At 33.2% G+C, this 12,385-nt stretch overlaps 1 non-coding gene across 1 annotated transcript; it reads left to right on the forward strand.

Annotated features, from left to right (window-relative positions):
- Nucleotides 1–816: 816 nt before the first annotated feature.
- On the forward strand, nucleotides 817–889 carry TRNAA-AGC (transfer RNA alanine (anticodon AGC)). The gene has a single exon. It is a non-coding gene; the product is annotated as a tRNA-Ala (tRNA).
- The last annotated feature ends 11,496 nt before the right edge of the window (nucleotides 890–12,385 follow it).

The raw sequence follows: 12,385 nt of genomic DNA on the forward strand, positions 1-12,385 counted from the left end.
TATATTGATTATTTAATTACTAGTAAATTAATCATAATATGAAAAATGCAACCAAAACATTATTGATATGGGTGAGCGAAAATATAACAACTATGGATCATGTTAGAGTCGAGATTATAATTCTTAAATGCACAAATTTATTAAATAAAATATAATTAACCTTCTTAAAATTTACTAAATTGTAAAAGAGAATATATATATTTGCAAGAGATAATAAGTGGTGATGAAGTTAAAGAAGCGAAAAAAAAATGATATTTGAATATATTATATAATGTTTTGGAGGCACTCAACAACCTAAGATATCAATATCTTTGAACTTGATGCTTTTGTGTTCCCTCCCTTGCACACTTGTACCTCCGAATATTACAACTAGAAGACAACAATGATGCTTTTGCGTATCGATATCTTTGTAATTGATTAGATTTTTTTTTTTTTTTTTTTGAGTTGAAGCACATTTTATTAATCCAAGGTTAGCCAGTCATGTAAAAACAAATTAGGTACTATATTATACAGTCCAACAAAGTGGATTCAGGTGGAACCGAAGCAGAATTTAATAGAAGCAAAAGCAAAGAACCACCCCTTCTTAATTAGGGTTCTCTATGCTCTGATTTCATACTTGTGGACCATTATAGATTGATTACATCCAAAGGATGTAAACTAATCCAATTAGGAGAAAGGTACACAAAGCCTCCATTATGTTCTTCTTGGACTAAACAACCTCCATATTGTTGTGTCTTGGCTTCCAAATTAGAAATGATATTTTTTTACTTTATTTTAATGAATTAAATAATAAGAATAATGTAAATATACATAGATGGGGATGTAGCTCAGATGGTAGAGCGCTCGCTTAGCATGCGAGAGGTACGGGGATCGATACCCCGCATCTCCAAGACAAATTGATTTTTTGCAATGAACCCACTTTTGAAATTCCCTCTCATCTTCAATTTCTTCTTCTTCAACAAAATTAAAAATACCAAAAGGTAGGATTTTGGATTTTTTTTTTTTTCTTTCTTTTGAGTCAAGTGATAGACGATTTGCATTGACCATCTCATTCTTTGAGATTGGGATGACTCGATTTAAGTCATCTAGACCCTTGGGAATTTTAAAATCATGAACCTCGCCAACCACACCATATGGCCTACATTGCTAAATTAAGTGGTATCTTTCTTATATTCTCACCAACTTATCCATGAAAGATATAAGAGTTGTGATGATCTGACTCCCCCACCAGGAATACTCAAAATGCCTCCTGGCGTGACATGTGCTAGAACCATAGACTTTATGTCTCAGAATACACAATCACACATCACCATAAATCTGTGCAATTATGTATCACGACGAAATAAAATCTATGGTTGTAGCCCATCCCACATTAGGAGAGTATTTTGAGTATGCCACATGAGGGTGTAAGATTATCATTACTCAAGAACTTCTACAAGTAAAGAAAAAGCTGCACACCAATTTTTAACAAGGAAGGCTCTTGTGTTGGGACGATGACATGGTTTCCACTAATGATGTGGACACCCACCATGAAATGAAACGAGTTATCTATATATGTATATGAGTTTAGGCATAGGCACCCTCTTTAGGGTAGAGGGATAAAAGAGGAAGGATAATAAAATTATAGGATTATTATTGAAGAATAAGAAGAAAAAGGAAAGAAGTAAAGTTGAAAGGGGTTTTCATTCTTACGAGGATAGTGATTGAGATAAAAGATAGAAGGGGCAATTTATCCTATTTAATTTTATACTAAAATTTGTTCGTGCCTACAAATAATGCCTTAACATGAATGGAATGAAATTATCCAATAAAAGTAGCACTTGAGTGTTGCTTGTTATTTTTTGTGGAGTATAATGGTATTGGTCTAGAAGGAGTATTTGTTCATCTTTATACACAATGAAGATGTCGATCGAGCTGGGGGGTCGGAGGGGGGCCAACAACCCCCCCTATTTGAAAGGTGGGGGTTCAAGGGCAGAGTCCTCAAAAGAAAAATTTTCGAAGGTATTTTCATAATTTTACTAATATCATATAAAACCCTAGTCAGATTTTTCTAGAGGGGTATATATTTTTTTTTTCAGTGAAAGGGTGTAATATGTAACTGCGAGTTTTTTTTTTTTCACAGTGAAATCGATGTGATCTGTGGATGTATCTCAATCTTAAGAGAACCATGTAAAATCTCTGTGTTTCTATATGTAATCGTATTTTATTTTTCTTTCTCTTGATTTGCTTTCTTAGTTTGATTGTCTTTATTTTCTTAAAATTCCTCCATTAACTTTTGTTTAGAGTCATGCATTTTGTTATAATTGGAATCCATTGTAGCACGTCACATCTAGAGAATGCCCTAACATAAATGGAATGAAATGTTTGTTCAAGTGTCATGTGACGACGTGGAGGGATTTTACGTCATTGACGTAATCCAACTCCTTTATCAAGTTTCATGGGAGAAATTCTATGGCTAGAAACTTACTAAAGAAATATGTGCCTAGAGATCCAAAATGGAAGGAAAATAAACATAATAGACATGAAAAGTTGGCAGCTGATTTGAGTGTCGAAATGTAATTGTATTTCATTAACCTGAATCTCTCAATGAAAAATAAGAATGGAATTTTAATGATTCTTTATAAAAGTCTATAGGTGTGCATCAACTTGTGCCCATCAGCCATCGATCGATGTTCCACACCATTATCTTTTATTTGTCACATATATAAAATTTAGTGATAAAAAGTTATTAGAAACACTTTTTAAAGGAGTCATGAAATTTTTTGAAAGATTAATAATCTTCTTTCCAATCGTACTTAAGTAACAATCAGATCTTTTTAATTGTTCAACCTTAAGAAAACTAATTAAGGGTCAACCACACAAAGGTTGCGATTAAGGGGCCAAGATGACATCTGTCATATCAAAGGTGGTAATTGTCAAAGAAGACAAATTATATCGATTTTTCTCTAATGAGACAGCTCTTCATCATTAAGGTTTGAAGAATTTATATCATTAGTGGATTACATCTTTATAAAAACAGAAAGGGACCTTATAATATATATAGAGAAGCAATTAACTATCCATGAAACCCCAAGGTAGTTCGTGAGTTTTATACCCACTATAAGCATTAATTCCTGAGGGGCCACCCGCATGGGCACACGCACTACCTATGGGTGTTGCACGTGCCCTGAGACAAAATCATGGTCTATGAACTGGGGCAAAGCCCAAGTACATGCCCAGTCGACTGTCTGCAGTGATATCTAGTAAAAAAAAAAAAAAAAAAACAACTACATATGAAACTTTCTACCATGTAGTGGCACCCCTTGCATCGTCACTTAAAAAATCCTTCTCTACTATGATTTTAATTATAAAAAAATGATTCTAGTCAAGAAAAAAAAAGATAAAAGAGAGGAAATATTACATTCCTTTGTCATCATCTTTTTTTATTATTATTATTATTGTATAGATTGCACTTCACATGAATGACTGAAACATGGAGAAAAGATACAATCGTGATTAAGGGCAATGCTGAAAGAATAAGAACCAAAAAAAAAAAAAAAATTGATGAAGTATGTTGAAGGAGATCACAATAAGCACTCCTCTCATGAGGTTCGAATTGCAAAATTAATATTAAATGAATAATGATTTTTTGACCCCCCCCCCCCGCGGACATTCTCCTCCATACTCTCCCAGCGTGGTTAGAACCATAGTTTTTTTCCTTGGGATACACAATTGCACATATTTATAGTGATGTGCAGTTGTGTATTCCGAGGAAAATCTATGATTCTAACACATGCCACATCAAAAGAATATGGGGGAGTGTGTGAGAGGTAGGGAGTTAGAGAAATCACAACTCATTTTAGAATTTAAAATTAAAAAAATAAAATAAGGGGTACTTTTTAGACTTAATTGTACCACCACACCAACTTGTGATCTAGAATTAGTCGGTCTCTGTTTGGTAAATAACTAATTAGACTAATAAATCTCTAAAAAAATGCTGAAATCCAAACCAATCATTTGGTTACTAACCAATTATTTAATTCTCAATAACTTTCATTCTTCAACCGACCAGAAATTCCTGAACAAACCTAAATCCTCGACTTCATTCTTGATAAAATCAAGTAGTACTTGAATTGGTGATTAAATGAAAAATGACACCAAATCAGAGTGCCAACACAGGGATATTGTATACTACAACTAATTTTCCACGGATCTTTAGCAACACCATATGTTATAATATCGGACTATGATGCAAGAAGAAAAATAGGGGATACGACTAAGTATTTCGAAAACTATAAAAACATACAGAATCAACAAAGGCAAATGGATGAAATGTGAAGTGACAAATACAAATAAAAAGTTAATTCGTCACCTTGACTAAATTTACATGGACTTGATTGTCAAATTGTAATCGTAAGAATAATAAATTTAAAATCTATAGACGATATCTATAAGACCGAAGACATGACAATTTGAGTTGGACCAATTCTTTAGTGCATGGTTATTATTTTACGTCAAAACATTAGGTTCACGAGCGTCATTTCCACTACCAACATCCTATGCTGCAAAGAAGATAAATAATTCAATTATGTTTACCATTAAGTCTATTTTATATTTACTAAAATAGTTTAAAAACTCATCATGTGCTCTCCCCACTAGTTATTTATAAATTGAAATAATACATGAGTAATGATTTTCTAACTCTCCCACATGGCATATTTAAAATACTCTCCTGATGTGGCATGTGCTAAAATCATAGATCTTTTTCTTTGGGATACATAATTGTATATGTTTATGGAGATGTGCAGATGTGTATCTCGAGATATAAAATCTATGGTTCAAGCACATGCCACATCAAGAGAATGTTTTTAGTATGTCACGAGGGAGAGTCCGATTATCACGACCAGAGATACATATATATGAAGGTGGGCAAATTAGAACTTTTGTATGTGAGGCACTACTTCCATATTTGACATAGGATATAATGTACAAAGAAGGAAATATCGGCCAAGTGTTACATTCTCATTGGGCAAATTGGACCTTAAAAACTTTGGACCACCAGACTTAAATCACCACCACTCAGATAATGGCTAATACATGCACATTGATATATAATTTAGTGACGGGTGACGTGATTTTGCCAACCTTAAACGACGTTTGAGGCTCACAATCAAACATACGGTTGAGATGAGAGGATGTATGCAAATTTGTAGGTACCTTGGAATATTTAGGAAGATCCTCTCATCTCAGCCGTTCCTTTGATGAAGTGTGTTCATTTTCCAAACTCTCTCTCTCTCTCTCTCTCTCTCTCTCAAAGTCCTATATAAGAGAACCCATATATCTTCATTCCATACCATACAACGTCCCTTCGAGTTCCCCCAACTCTCTCTCTCTCTCTCTCTCTCTCTCTCAGGGTACGTTCTTTACTAGAAATGTCTAACTCACAAAAAACTCTGGAAGAGACGAGGGAGTCAAATAAAAGGGTAGTTTGGACTCTCTATGAAGGATTAAGTAGTGGAGACGTTGATACGGTGCATCGATTGTTCGCACCAGATATCGAATGGTGGTTTCATGGCCCACCTTCACATCAACATATGATGCGATTATTGACTGGGGCCCCATCAGACGAAAAATCATTCATATTTGTACCAATCTCCATCACTGATTTGGGGTCAAGAGTCCTTGTGGAGGGATTCGATAAAAACGATTCAGTATCGTGGGTCCATGCATGGACAGTAAATGATGGGATAATCACACAATTAAGGGAGTACATTAATACGTCACTTACGGTTACACTAATAAAAAACTCGAGTCAATTGTCACCATCACCATCGTCGTCCACATTTCATTGTGAGAACCTTTGGCAGAGTAGCCTTTCTGATAGTTCTGTACCAGGCATTATCCTGGCAATCTAGGGTCAGTACCGTAATTTCGTATCAGTAAAAAAAAAAGAGGTAGTAGATTTGATCCCAATGGGATGAAGTACTGTAATATCGTGGGTTGGATTGCAGAGATGTAAGGGATCTCAACCTCGTCCAGCTTCATTTAAGCTTTTAGGGTTTGTTTGGTTTTCTAATGTAATAAAAAGTTGTTGCCTTGTTTGTCATTTTGTCTTATGAGCCTCTAGAGACAAATCATAAATTATAAAGATAGGTTATAGGCAAAAATAATAATAATGTGTATTAGATGTTGATGCAGGACGAAAAATAATTTTTCAATTGGTTCGTTGATTCCGATTTTTATAATTAAAATTATTGATAAAATGAAATTTTTTTAAACTAGTAAAAACATCTAAATTTTTTTACAATAAATGAAGGTCTACTTGAATAATTTTGACTTCGTCACTCGTACCGGTTCGTGGACTTGCTTGGACTTGTTGCGCTGCATCAAATATTTTATTATCAATGTTATTATTTATCTCATCTCATATCTTAAAGTTTTATGTCAATTAAGTTTAATAGATTGGATTGATTGATTCCTTTTTCATATTGATGGATCATTTGAATCTATATAAATCAAATGAGATAATGTAACTATCATCCAATAATTATCAATAAATTATTTGTTCATATTATATCAAAACATAAGCTCTACTAACCTTGGTACACCATTCTTCGGTGATGGTCACTGGACCTAAATCTTTTTCTTTGCTTTTGCACTACTATTTTACTTTTCTTTTAATAAAAATTGCACATTCTCCAACATCTTTGCAAAACTTCTCACTCCACACGCTTATGTTTCACAACCTTCCACTTTTAATTATTTAAAAATTCTCCAATGAGAGATCGAATCAGTATCGTGAAATTACTCTTTTATTATTTATATTTTTCTGAAATTCTCTTATAAACTAATGTTAAATGCCCTTATCTTTGACTTCAAAAAACAAAAGGCTGTTATTTTTCACCTAAAATTTCATATTTTCTGGTTCTCCAAATATTCTATGTTAAATGCCCTTATCTTCGACTGATTAAGAGAAAGAAAAAAATAAAATTATTGAATGGTGTTTTTGGTTATAAGTTGGAAGATTTGAGGGAATTCAGATAATTTTATATAAGTCTATCATAGAAGACTGAGTACAAAGGGGGCATGTCATCCTATTAGTACGAAAAAAATAAGGGTGTATCTTAAATATTCTCCAAAACTTGGGGGGTTATTTTCCAATACACATTTCTTTCATTTTTATCACACTTGGCCTTGATTAAACAAATATGCTAAGCAACTTCAATAAGCTTTAATAAAGTGGGGTTTTCAAAGGGAAGGTGGTTTCAGCTTTCTATTTTTGGGGTACTTTTTTTTTTTTGGAATACACGTCAGTTATATATTTCTTCTTGCTGACATTTTCAATTAACCATGATCAAACAACAGATGCAACGTGAGACAGAAAGGGACTTTTGATGATAAAATATAGAGAGAACACGTGAGCCCGATCGAATCTCAGCCCTTTGGTTTCTCTACGATTTCTCAGAATAAACAACCTTGATGCACCAAATAATTTATTTTCACACAAATGTTTAGTATATTGTTAGACTAAATATTTTTAATGGGGCATTTTCCTTCTAATAAGTTGAAAATATTTTAAAATTAGGTAGAGGTTTCTAAAAATGTTCTAAAACTTAGATAAAGTAAACTTTATGTAATCTTGTTGGAGCTTGTTAGGACTTAGGAGTACAAGTGAATAATAAATCTTGCTCAGCAACTACAACACAGGTTTCCTAGTGATACATTTGATTTGGCTGTCACGAGGATAATTCTCTCATCTCAGCCATTCATTTAATGGAGTGCCTCAAACCTCATCCGAGTTTATTCTGTTTTCAAATTTTATTCTATCAAATAGAATCAAACATATTCAAATGTTCCCCTTATTATATTTTTCTTTAAAAAAGGGGCTCAACCTACAAGAATCCTTTATGATATTTCAAAGAAGGCAGACGTATTTAAGGAATTTCGCATTAGTCAAATTAAATTCAAATAATTACATTACTAAAATAAAAATAAAAGAAAGAGGGGTCACCCCTGAGCTCATTTTGTGTAATTTTTTCTTCACTATTCCCCATTTTTCTTGCTCTATTCTTAGACTAACCTTGTTTCTCCTTTCTTATCTCATTGGTACGACTTTTCTTCAGTCCATGTTTCATGATTGATTAATTGAGAAAAATATTTTATTTATTTATTTTGAGAAGGATTGCATTACTTATTTTTTATTTGACTTTTTGTGTATTTTTCCTATTTATTTAGGCTTCGTGCTTGATCGAATGAGGTGAAACCTTTCAATAAGGTGTGAGCTTGCTATTGATCCATTAGATTTGTGGATCTAATGTCTGGTATGATCATTGGAACATGTTAAAATGATATATTTTATCCCCAAATATAGGACCAATAGTTGTAGGAGGCTCATTTTCATACGATGAGTTCACTTTTGATTTGTAAATTTCATTTATGAATTTTATGTAGCATTTTACGGTTTTAAAAAGATTTAAAAAAAAAAAAAAAAACCTTTTTATAATTTGAGGTGTGCATTCATTTAGCTGTATAAAACAAGCCCGTGGCGTAGACCAAATTCTTCAGGTTCAAGCCCAGCCCAAACCTAATAATTTAAAACCCAACCCAGCTTGTCGATATAAAAATCAGTCTTGGCCACCGATTTTTCAAGTCCGGCCCAATCACGATCGTATCTTTTTGTATCCCAAAGAAAAAGATCTATAGTTCTATGTCCTTGCCAAGTCAGCCGTGTACCAAAAACCATGTGCATTCATCATGAATCTTATATTAATTTGATGTCAAGAAAAGCAACAATGGCATGCTGGTGCACTTCATCAACTGAGAAAATACCACAAAATCAAGGGGTAATGGAAGGTGATGTGTGGGTTTTGGAGTGATTTTTTTTGCTCACAGCCCAAACACCATTTTGACATGTGGTGTTAATGACATAAGCAATAAGAGGAGAATTTTTCTCTCTTGCCCCTCATGTGAAAACAAAATTTTCTGATTAGATCATCTTGTGAAATTCAAAAACATGATCCAATACCACAATGTTGACATGTTGTAAAGGACTAAAAAAATGGTCATTCTTAATAGTGCACCTAAATGTTTGGTGGTATGATTAACCGCCATGAAACAGACTTTGTATGAAGGCCATTTTTTAGTTTTTTTCACACCAAAAAAAGGGATGGCAATGGTCAATTAATAAAGAAGAATAATGATGAATGCACATGGTTGGGTATGCACCTGACGTGACTAGAGCACAAAACCGCACATCTTTTTCTTGTGTATCCTGATGAAAATGATCTATGATTTTATGCCCTTGCCACGTCACCTCTGTACCAAGATCACATGCATTCATCACAACTCAATAAAGAATAATATAGGAGAGACTTTAAAATTCACATCCATTCTCACTTAGCTGACATGGATGTGTGCACAGAATCATAGATGCTTTCATCTAGGAGTGAAAAGCATATATATGATTCCATGCATACCTCCACATTAGCATAAGTGTGAATCAATGTGAATTTTGAAGTCACTCAACACAACTAATTGATAAACACGTGTGGAGTAACTACAGAAGGGTGACCCCTCTAAAGTAAGGGTTGTAATTGACAAAAAATATCCCTTTTCCTTGTAAAATCTTCGGTGTCGGTGGGATCTCTCTTTACAAAAATATCCATTATTAAATATTTATGTAAATATGAATTTACCATAATATATAACATATAGAGTCGTGATGATCTGACGCTCTTTTTTGTACACTCTCTTCACTGAATCGTAGATTCTTTGCTTCGAGATACACAAGGAAAAAAGATTTATGATTTGGTGAGCAACCAGGTCAGCAAATTTTCAAAAAAGAGTGTCAGATTATCATGATTTTAAAATGAAAAATGTTAAAGTTACATCAATTCTCACATTGCTAACATGGGTGTATGTATGGAACCATAGAAGTTTTTCATCAAAATATGAGTGAAACACATCTATGGCTATGTGTGAACCACCACATCAACAATGGATGTTTAATGTTACTCTAGCACAACTCTTCTAAAATATATTATGCAATTTTTTTTGCATTGGCAAGAGTTGATTTTTGCCCAACAAACAGGGGTGCCTTGAGAAATGTATTGCAGCAATTGTTAGACCTCAATTGCTCTCGAGTTATTTTCAAGGATGATAGAGAGATTTCCTGCAGAAGAAGAAAAGGTCTAATTACCTGATAGGGAATGAAACTCTAATTGTCCAGTAAAGATTAGTTATTTGATCATTTAAAAATTAAAGAGCTGTTAAAACATGGGAGTTAGAATTCAATTCGAACTCGAGAATCATTGATTCTCTAAGAATCAGGTTTCTCTATGAAAACTAAGAGTATCTAGCCAACAAGAGATTAGTAGAAACATATATGGCATGTAGGTTATTGCCTATGTAATTATATAAATATGTGACTAAAACCAACTGTAAGGGTAGAATGAAGACATTCAATAAAGGGTGCAGATGATATTACGCCTTTTTGGAAAATGCCCCTAAGGCCTTTTTTCTCTCTCCTACTCATAATAATAAAAAGAAATTTTTTGATCTGATCACGTTGTGATATTCAAAAATATGATTTGATGAAATGGGATTGTAGAGGATAAAATTATATGAACTTTAAAAAAAATAATTAATTTTTTCAACACCTTAGATCAAGTTTGAAAAATAATTTAATTTTTTTTCTTTTTTTAGTATGAATATTATCATGACATTTAAAAGTTTGTGTTGTTGGATTTCAATATGATAATCAAGGTGGCCTGCAACTCTTTTTAAGATTTAAAATCTTAAATAATAAATTTGTGGGCTGAGGATAGCGGGCAAGAGGGAAAGAAGTTTTTTCTCTATTATTGATGTCATTTGCTCTACATGTCAAACATTTATTGGATTGTGAGCAAACATGTCAGGGTGTGCGCAAAAAGAGCGTTTATATTGTCAAAAAATTTCAATAAACCATGTACTTGTTTTTTGTGTTGGTTTTTCAACCTAAGTAGATAAAACTTGATGAACATAATAAATCAAAAGTACAAAAATAATAAAACGGGAAAATTTTGATGGGATTCATCAAAAAAATCGACTACATCCCTACGTTCGTTGAGTTGATTAACTATGCCATGCTGGATTAAATACATTTTCATGAAAATACACACCGAGTCTCTACATTTGAGGTTGAATTTCTATTTATCAAACATCACTTCTTAAGTTACATCAAAGTGTTTTAGTTGGTTAGTCGTCACTTCATTAGTCATATCACAACATAACTTCCTCAAAAACTACATCACATTCAATTATTGTTGGTTGAGTGTTTGTAAGCTCGACAGTGATTCCAAATATCTTCCTATTCGGAATCAGATAATTGGTAGTCTTCAGTCTTAAGGTTGCCTTAAGCCACGATACCAAGTACTATTATCTTGGACTGAATAAAAAATGGAGCATCGAAATGTCCAGTAGTTTAACTACTCTCAAGGATATTCAATTTGGGACTTTTGTCATTGTGATTGGGTCGGATTGCATATATCAAGGTTTCACATGTTCAACTCAACTATTTGAAGTTTTGTTGCTCTCACAACTATTACAATAAGAGAAGGATAAGTATTGTTGAAGTAAATCCATTATGCTTTAAATTTTAAATTACAAGAATATCATCTTACAATATTAAATATAATTCTAGTGCTAGATAAATACTAATGTTGTAAGAGTCGCGATCCAGAATGGTGTCCCATTCCTCTAATAACATTAGGTGTCTATGTGACATATTTTTGTTGGAATTCAAACACATCGGGTTGCGCTTGGTTAAAAGTCTTAGGTATTTCAAACTCCTAACAAAAATATACCATGTAGACACCTTGCCTTTATTATAAGAACGGGACACCATATTGGACCCTCAGTCATTTTGTAATTCATGTGCAAAATCATGTGCCTCCCACTAATTAATTATGAGTCATACTACATTGGCTATGGGACATTGGGTCCTATACTAAGTTGACTTAGTAATATATGGATAACCATATATTTATTTCCTCGAGATACAAGTTAGAAAATCAATGGTTCTCGATGCACTGTCAGGTCAACTCAGTGTTGGACGCAAATGGTAAAGTATTTTTCCATTAATTATTTGTGCAGTTTTAAGGAGATTTATATGTATTTTAAAGTGAAATTTCATAATCAATAAAATCTGGACAAAAGGTGAGCTTATCAGAATTCTCGTCACCATTTGATAATGAATGAGATTGATGTGACTTACACGCTCCCACCCTAGTTGGGCCTTATAGATTTTATTGTGTACATCATTATCTTTATAAAGCAAATGAAATTTTTTTTCTACAGTATGTGGGTAAAAAGTGATACAGGACATGTGACGTAAATAAAATGAATATTGATGATCGGTCACATGACA

Source organism: Akebia trifoliata, chromosome 6 (assembly GCF_017979445.1).
Source record: "Akebia trifoliata isolate Shusen 1 chromosome 6, ASM1797944v1, whole genome shotgun sequence".
Taxonomy (NCBI): domain Eukaryota; kingdom Viridiplantae; phylum Streptophyta; class Magnoliopsida; order Ranunculales; family Lardizabalaceae; genus Akebia; species Akebia trifoliata.